At 38.6% G+C, this 6,680-nt stretch overlaps 1 long non-coding RNA gene across 5 annotated transcripts; it reads right to left on the bottom strand.

The window, feature by feature from the left end:
* LOC8086133 lies at positions 271-6,166 on the bottom strand. 5 transcript variants are annotated; one of them, XR_002446705.1, is made up of 6 exons: positions 5,515-6,166; positions 5,296-5,405; positions 4,965-5,034; positions 1,867-4,836; positions 1,119-1,210; positions 271-492 (listed from the first exon to the last, which is right to left on the bottom strand). It is a non-coding gene; the product is annotated as an uncharacterized LOC8086133 (long non-coding RNA). The 5 variants fall into 5 exon arrangements; XR_002446701.1 differs by having other exon boundaries at positions 1,119-4,836; XR_002446703.1 differs by lacking the exon at positions 1,119-1,210.

Here is a 6,680-nt window from a genome sequence, read left to right as displayed (position 1 = left end):
TACATATATACATTTCATATTTTTCATGTAAATCCATGGCTTTTATAACAACCCACGGCCCACGGGTTTAGTTAGTACTAGTAGGAATGGCGCGCCCTTGCGCGCCGAGGTGAAACAGCTATAGAAATACCGAGGCAAAACAGTTGTAGAAATACAGTGAAAGATGTTAACTATATTTAGAATGATAAGGTCTTGTGCGCTAACACAAAATTGGCCAATTCATGTAGGCCACAAATAAGAATGAATTGTAGGCCATTAATATTTTCGGCAAGTGTAAGTAATTGCTGAATAAGATAGACTGTGTTTGGTTTTGTAAGGCATAGGTAGCAGATGTGCGGGGCAACACTGGTAATTACAATCATCCATGATAGTTTGTAGCCTCATAACTTAGTGATCTAAAGTTCTACCAAATGTAGTCTAGAAAAGCTTCTGTCTTTGAATATTTATTGCTTAGAAGCTCAGGAGCACGATGTTTCGTAGTGCAAAAGGACACTGCAGATGTTCAAAAAAGAGCATGTTTAGCAGATTGTATAATAGATTATAGGTATGGAGGAACTGGACTATACTGATTTGAGGCTATAATGTTCTTAAAATCAAATTGGTGTCCAACCTTGGTTTTGAAAATACATATAACCTATCAGAATGTAAAAATACATGTACTATTATTAATAGCTTCTTACAGCAGATCTGTGCAACACATGTAGAAAATATCTAACCTAATGAAAGAATAGGAAGTCTATAACTTTGGTGCTTTCCATATATTTTTATTTTTTATATCTGTAGGCTTTAGTAAATATATGCACATAGCCACAATATAAGAATGTGAGTCCATTATCCTTAAAATTTGAAATTGGGGGCACTGATTCATGTAGATTAATGTTCATATCCTGCATACATGGATCAGAAGCTATATGATCATGTATTATAGGTAGGTTTTATGTACAACATAAATAGAAGCAGAGGTTAAAAAAAAATAAATACAAGCCGAGGTTTGAATAATTCAGAATCCTGTCTATGATGGGTATGGTGTACGTATAGACATGTATGTATCTTTGTTTCCTTTAGATTTTTTCTGAAAGAGAATAGAGGCTACATGAGTGTAAAAAAATATTTGCTACCTATTTTGTGCCTTCTGCTGAAGTAAACTTTCAGGCACTAACTTTTGCCCAGTTGTTCGATCTGTCAGTTTTATGCCTGGTTATTGTTGCGGCTGTACCATCATAAGTTGCAAATACGGTTACAGTACACATAGAGGCCTTATGAGGTCTAAAGCTTGGAAGACAGATTGATTATACTTATCTTTTGGACCTCTAATCTAATGTTAAGTGAGATGGGAGAGTTTCATCATTGTCAGTGAGATCATCAGAGTCTTCAACAGTGATAAGACTATGTAACATGGGCGCTAGTTAGATACAGAATTAGAAGTTTTATAACTTGGAAACTGCTAGCTCACATTAACAACTTGAATCGGAAATTAATTTGCACCAAAATTTAACAGTATGTAAATTGTGCTTTCAAATTGATGACAAGGTTGACTTAAATAGCATGATAAAGAAATATATTCTATAGATTCAATCATAAATAACATAAATATTTCTAGACATGTCGTAAGACATAGCTGATTGCAGACAAAACGAATGGCAGCACTCAAATTCATAGTATGGTTAACCGAAAATGACATAACATACAAATAAATGGTATGGGTTGAAGCAGGATCAATGCACTGTCGAATTCATAGCCATCATGTTTGTCATCTTTGTGTGAATTTCCTAAAAGCGGGTCTAACGTACATATTAAGGAGTACGCTATAGGAAGACTAACAACAAATATTAGGAACACAAAGGAATTACTACTGTGGTCACTGACCTTATTTTTGCAAATTATATGGTCGCTGACCTTGATGAGGCTCAGAGAAGACATCATCATCTTGTCGGTGAGTTGACCCGTTATGGTCTGCTTGAGATCTGTACATGACCACAATGGCACTATCTTTGTGCATAGGACATCAGAGTTAGACATTGTTCAGTTCTATACCTGGTACTAAGTATAGTGACCAGTCAAATTGTACTAACCAAAACATATAGTGTGAACATAAATCCTTTTTTACACAAGATAATGATGACAAGGATGAAAGGCACGTGCTGGTAAGCACATGAGTAAGAAGAGTACTGATAACAAAGGTGAATGCATAATATAAAAGCAATTTGTAAACACAATATTGTGTTTCACACTTTTCCATCCACTATATCAATGGTTGGTAAAATGAACGACTCCAGCATACCTTTAATGGGGTAGGACTGCATCAAATATTAGATTGGGTAAGACAACTGGTAGGCATAGAAAAATGAAGGATTAAATATGCTTCACCTGCCTTCATGAGATAAGAGAAGCTACAATCAAGTAAATGATAAAATAAAGCATCCAGTTGGTCTCCAATCTGATTCATAGAAAAGTCTAAAAATATAGACAAAGCAAGCGGAGGAGTCACCCAAAAAAAATAAATCAATTAGCTAAATCCTTCTCCTTTGTCCATCAGCCCACAAAATAAACATGAAAATATTTGAGAGAGAATGTAAGTAGCATTTGTTGCCACACTATAGAACCCCAAAACATGAAAATAACTTTGCAACTGGGATCAACATGTTGTGAGCAACGACAACAATAATTCATGACACACAGTTAGCTGACTTTAGTTAGGAAACATGAAAGATAGCCCCTAAGAGTCGTTCAAATTGTGTCAGATATCATGATAAGAGGCATAAAAGTAAAAAATATAATTAACGAATGTGGAATGCACGAGATGAATTGGCAACTCGGTAGGATAGGAGATTATCAGAAAATAGGCTTAGACCATATAAAAAGTCGACAAAGATTCTTAAAGGCTTCAGAAATGTATTAATCATCATTTGTTCATGAACCTAGAGCTTCAGGGCATGTTGTTACCTAGATGACTCTTAAAAACTGCATAATATAGGTAAGAGACTATGCCCAGTACCTCACAGGCAAATGGACATGAGATTATATCCTTGATTTGTTCATGAACCTAGAGCTTCAGGGCATGCTGATAGCTAGATAACTCTTTAAAAACTTCATCATATAGGGAACAAGCCATGCCCTGTACGTGTACCTCACAGGAAAATGAACATCAGATTGTATCCTTGAGCAATAGATACTGAGTTTTCATCATAGGATTATAGTAGGCATGTGTTTCAGGTAACAAACAGTGGCGTGTGTTAGGAGGGGGAATTAATCTAGAAGAAAACATTAGACCATGAGCAGATACACGCTGGGACGCCATAAGTAGCCCATAAATGTCTAGCTGCATGAGCAGGTTCTGAAATCCAAAACAAGGTACGTAAGGGTGAAGAACTTATTTAAAAAATCAACGATACAAACTCATAGTTTTCTAATCAAAACTGTAAAAGAAAATTTGAAAATATAGACTACGTACAATTTTTTTAGGATTGCATTTTTGTTGTGCAGATGATGTCCCACACCAAAAATATAGTGCGTGCTTAACCTTAATAGGCATTTCCACGAAACAATTTACGCTGCACTACATCTTACAGTCTCATAGAACAAAGGCTCTTGTATGGCCTGCTCAAAATTTAAATGTGACAGAATCTTTGGCAACAGCAAAAAAACGAAACAAAAAGATATCATTTTTGAGGCATAAAATTTTGGAATCAATCACACAAAGCCACACTATAGAGACTCAATGCCACTGGCACCAGTAGTTACACCCTGGTAGAAAGGAGTACACAATTTGACAAATAGCCCTTGCATAAACAGCTCAATTGCTAAGAGGTAATAATCAAATGATTTGCTGGTAAAGCATAACAATTGCCTAACAACAATATCTTTAATAGGAAATGCTAAATGATCAGCGCATGAGCTGTGCTGGTAGGTACAATGCAATAGGAAAATGCATTACTCAACCTGGTATAATCCTAATTTTGGTAAAAGAACCAAATATTGTTAAGATTGAAGAAGTCATGCGTCTTTTTGTTGTCTAAAGAGCCTTGGGAATAAGATAGGGAAAACTGGCATATGATTTTGGTGGCTGAATAAATAAGAAAAAGGTGTGCTGGGGACTCCCAAAAATAATTGGTCGGTGTTTGAAGAGAAAAACATAGCTGTAGGAGCAGAGAGAACAGAAGATTTAAACATAAAACCTCTAAAAATAAAGAAGAAATCCATAGATGATATGCTGCAATTTCATTCTGTAGAAGAAATGGCTAATATATGGTGCATCCATGTTTAGACTAAAATAAATATTTGTAACTATAACCATTAGTACTAACAATACAGCAAGCACAATTATACTATATAAACATGGCATGTCAATAGGCAACAAGAAATCAGCAAATACTTCATGGACCAAACATGCGGAGATGGAAATGCACGCACTCACATAGCCCACATCAACCCAATAATTCACATGCTTTGGCTGCAGTAATATAAATATAAAGAGTAAAATGTTTGGGCAAACAAAAAAGCACAAAGAAAGGAAACTGGATAGGCAAAAGAATAATCCATACCGACTAAAACCTGTAAACCGATGACATTCAAAACTAAAAAGGTTCAGACACATGCTATGAAAACCAACGGTAAGAAATGAAATCATTAGAATCTAGCTGTGTAACAGTGCAAACCCAATAGGATATGAAATATAGTGAATACACGAGCTCCTTCGTTAATGCCAAAAGAGATTAATATTGGATTTGTATACATGGCTTTGAAACTACATGGAGTCAATATCTTACCATCGGAGCAGCCTATATCCATAAGTCGAGCAGCCAGATTGATACCGAGGCTTGCTAGATGTGTCCCAATCTAACAAAAGACAACAACATGGAAGCACATATTTTTAGAAGCTGTAAAAACTGAAATACTAATGCCAAAAGAGATTAATATTGGATTTGTATACATGGCTTTGAAACTACATGGAGTCAATATCTTACCATCGGAGCAGCCTATATCCATAAGTCGAGCAGCCAGATTGATACTGAGTCTTGGTAGATGTGTCCCAATCTAACAAAAGACAACAACATGGAAGCACATATTTTTAGAAGCTGTAAAAACTGAAATACTATAACACTAGATGTATGCAGGAGCAGCTGAGAATAAATTAACACTACTAAAGAATAATAGATAGGAAGATGTTGTTTTTGTCATGAAAATACTATACATGCAGCTTTTATTTAGGTAATAATTCAAAAGTGTGTGAAGTACTGCATGTGCATATAATGTAACATGATTCATAAAAAATCTGAAGAACAAAATCAAACTTACATGTAGACACCTGTTTATTTAGCATCAAGAGCATAACACATGGCGGCAACATGGTAGATTGTGTCGTATTAAAAAATAGCTCTAAATAACTTTTATTATCCTGCGTGATCCTAGAAGATGTAGTAGAGAAAGGAAAAAGATTGTATCACTGTTAGTTTTGGATGGAACCTAAAAAAACAACTATGTGCATGAAACATATTAATATACCAAATATTATACCAAATATACCAAAGGCATTAGGTGAACTTGACATGGCAGTCCATGGCCACTGCTTGCAGCACGACGCGTGCAGCCTGCAGCCTGCTGGCACTTGACATCGGGCAAATAGGAAAATAGATCGAGGCCCGGCATAGTACTTAGGGTTTCGCTGAGCTGAGGAGCTCACGGTCCCCGACGGCGGCGGCATCGAGGAGGCCTGTGGAGGGTAGAGAAGGGGAGAAGGAGAGAGAGGAAACAGAGAGAGGAGCACCATCGCGCCGCCCGCCGCCGAGCTTGGCCCTCCTGCTGCCCCAGCACGCCAAGCCTAGGGTTCGGGCAGCTAGGGTTTCGGCCACAGGAAGCGTGAAGGGGTCGAGGCAAGAGGAGGCACCGAGGAGGCCGCACGAAGGATGGAGGAGAGGGAGGAGGTCGTCGGGCCTCACCTGCGTTGCCGCACCGCCTGCAAGCTGCGCCGTCGCCTGGTGCCCACGCCGCCGCCGCCGGAGGGAAGGGGACAAAGGAGGAGGAGGAGGAGGAGGAGGAGGAGGAGGAGGAGGAGGAGGAGGAGGCGGCGGTGGCGGAGGACGACGGCGGCCATGGCACGCCATTCGCCGTCGCGGTCGGCCTGGTGGCGGTGTCGGAGTCGGAGAGAACGAGAAGTTTCCCGTCTCCGTTTTTCTTCCCTTTTTTTTGAGGACACGAAGGGGCTGCTTATATTTGGAGATGGCCTTGCCGATGTGGACCAATAGGAATCTGTAGGGATGAGATGGCGCTGGCGTGGACGAATCGGAGAATTTGGGGCGACGTGGCCCGGTTGGCTGCGCGAGGAGGACCTCCGGTTTGTTAGGTTAAATAAATGTGTGAGTTGGAATAAGTTGGGTTGAAACTACAAATGGGATGGGTTGAATAAGAGAGGCCTTGTTTATTAGTTGTCGAAATGAAAAGTTTTCGGCTGCTGTAGCATTTTCGTTTGTTTGTGGTAAATATTGTCTAAATATGGACTAACTAGACTCAAAAGATTCATCTCGCGATTTATAGATAAACTATGTAATTAGTTTTTATTTTTGACTATATTTAATGCTCTATGTATGTGCCACAAAATTCGATGTGGCGGAGAATCTTGAAAAGTTTTTGGTTTTTGGGTGAACTAAACAAAGCGAGAGTTAATTTGTTATGGCTTGGATTTG

Source organism: Sorghum bicolor, chromosome 8 (assembly GCF_000003195.3).
Source record: "Sorghum bicolor cultivar BTx623 chromosome 8, Sorghum_bicolor_NCBIv3, whole genome shotgun sequence".
In the NCBI taxonomy this organism is placed as follows: Eukaryota; Viridiplantae; Streptophyta; class Magnoliopsida; order Poales; family Poaceae; genus Sorghum; species Sorghum bicolor.
This window is presented reverse-complemented; position numbering and strand designations above follow the sequence as displayed.